Raw genomic sequence first — 2,500 nt, 5'->3', positions numbered from 1 at the left:
ATTGTCCTTATAGCATGTACAGGAAATGTAAGTCATGCCCATCTTTCTTTCTTACTATCGGCTTTAGTTTTAGTAATTGGTAAAGGATTATTAACCTCACTACCACTGACATTTGACCCCTTCGTTTTCTTAGTGTTACTGGTTTTCATCTTACTCTTTGACAAAGGCTTATTTATCTTGTTGTCATTAGCTTCTGAAATACAAGGCCACTTATCATCAGCGACCCACTAAATCTCTGGTGTCTCACAAATAAGGAAATGGAAAGAAAGTTACCCACAATATTTTGATGATCTCAACATTCCGGAAAGAGATGACAAAATTGTGAAAAGCAGGCAAATGGAGGCAAAATAAAAAACTTATCCTTCAATGAAAAAAATCTGATGAAAAAGATAATTAGTACATTCCTCCCTGCTAAATTTGCTTCTCATTGTCATTCCATAATTCAATCTCGACATTCCCTATTCTATTTTTCTAAATTTCCTACAAATTTGTACTAAATGACCAGCCTTTCCACAGTTTGTGCATTCACTATTTAGGGTCTTGAACATCCTAGCAAAATGACATTGTAAACCATAATTTCCACACAACCCCCTCTCTATCTGAAATTCAACACTCTCGCTATATGCAATGCCCATTCCTCTTAAAACACTTAGTCTGTCTTGTTTTCGTACACTCATTCACACATCCTGTCTTTCCACAACAAAAACATGACCTAGTGCCAACTTGCATTAATTCCTCTTATGACCCACTGTATTACATCTAAAACACTTTTCAGCCTGACTTTTTTTTTATACATCTTCAGACTTTCATTTCTGTCTCTTTATTCAAGCATTCACGCTTTGTACTCTTCTATTGTCTCTCTCACACTCTTTCATTCCCATAGTATTCATCAAGAGACTTTGCTATAACACTCACCTGGTTACTTGTCAATACATTTATACGTCTTGTACTCTGGGAGACTTATCTTTCCTACTTTCTTTCCATCACACACACCACTTACATTACTCATGTCTAAATAATTTGCAAATTAGTGATCTTCCACTATTTCAAACATATGATCCCATTACAATCTTTCATTTGACAATTTATCTGGTACAATGGCAAGGAGGTTCCTCATCAGTGCCTTACATCCACAAATTTCTTCCTTGCTGAAGACTACAGGTATGTGCATATATCTCCACAGTTTCGTTTTTCTCCTTCTAAGTGTCTTCAAACCCATTCTTCTTTTTATACCTTAAGCCACCACTCATTCATTAAATGTTAAAAAGTTAAGAATGTTTGGATTCTTCCTCTCAGATTTCAGAAACCCAATCTTTTAATGTTTACTTACATCCAGATCAATATATAATAGCTTTGAAACTTTCTACAGATCACCTGGTAAGGTACCCAATTCAGCGTACTCTAACGTCCTCATTATAGGGGCCGTTACTTTTATGATACTATATAATAAAATGTAAATCTTGTTCTCGTCGTTCCATTTAACGCTTCTAAAATGTACGCTCATTTCACCAGCCTATTTTCCTCAATCTAGACCATCTTCGCTCAAGGAGTTAACTACTGCACTGTAAATTGTGCAGTGGCTCCTTCCCTTTGGGTAATGATAGAAGAGCCTCTTTAGATGAGACGCAGCTTCTCTGGGAGAAGAACACTCCAAAATCAAACCGTTGTTCTCTAGTCCTGGGTAGGGCCATCGACTCTGTACCAAGGTCTTCAATTGTCTTGGGTTAAAGTTCTCTTATCATTTTGAAATTTTTATAGATTATATATGAAAGATTTTTTTAATGTTATTACGTTACTGTTCTTAAAATATTCAATTTTGATTGTTCATATGTCTCTTTTAGTTTTTTTTTTTCATTTATTTCCTTATTTCTTTTCCTCACTGAGCTACTTTTCTGCTGGAGCTCTTGGGCTTATAGAATCCTACTTTTGCAACTAGGGTTGTAGCTTAGCAAGTAACAACAATATATACACAATCAGTCCATGTTAAAAGCTAACACTTTATTTTGATAAATAAAGAACGTTGGTTTAATACAAGATAATCTTTAGCTAATATTCCCGAATCCTAAATTAATTTTCCAAAGTTTTTTTTCTTCTTTTTATCCCAACACATTGTGGAGTTAGTTGAGCTAATTGATTTTCAAACATTTATAACCGTCTTTTTCCTGTGGCAACTTGTGTAAAGTAACTTAGGTAATGACCTGCTTTAGTCTCTGCAGTTCATGTGCTACATAAGAGGATTGAAAGGATTAAAGTTATTTGTATGAGTCTATTTCCTATTTGTAATGTTTATAAGGATTTTAGTATACATCCCTCTTTAATCTAAAGTTAATCATTGCATGTTATCTCTATTTCGCAATAATGATTCAAATTTGCTTCTGCATTTTCCGGAAATTGCAAATTATCTATTTAATGATTTACACTGTTATGAGTAAATTCTATCGTTCCCGAGACTTTATCATATTTACCACTATAAAACTGATAGTTCATGGATCAAAACTAT

General features: G+C 34.1%; 1 protein-coding gene across 1 annotated transcript in view; it reads right to left on the bottom strand.

Annotated features, from left to right (window-relative positions):
• Positions 1 to 2,500, bottom strand: part of LOC137642166 (neuronal acetylcholine receptor subunit alpha-7-like) — a 39,896-nt gene that overhangs the window by 9,067 nt on the left and 28,329 nt on the right. The gene's annotated exons all lie outside the window — the stretch shown is intronic.

This window comes from Palaemon carinicauda, chromosome 6 (assembly GCF_036898095.1).
Source record: "Palaemon carinicauda isolate YSFRI2023 chromosome 6, ASM3689809v2, whole genome shotgun sequence".
In the NCBI taxonomy this organism is placed as follows: Eukaryota; Metazoa; Arthropoda; class Malacostraca; order Decapoda; family Palaemonidae; genus Palaemon; species Palaemon carinicauda.
This window is presented reverse-complemented; position numbering and strand designations above follow the sequence as displayed.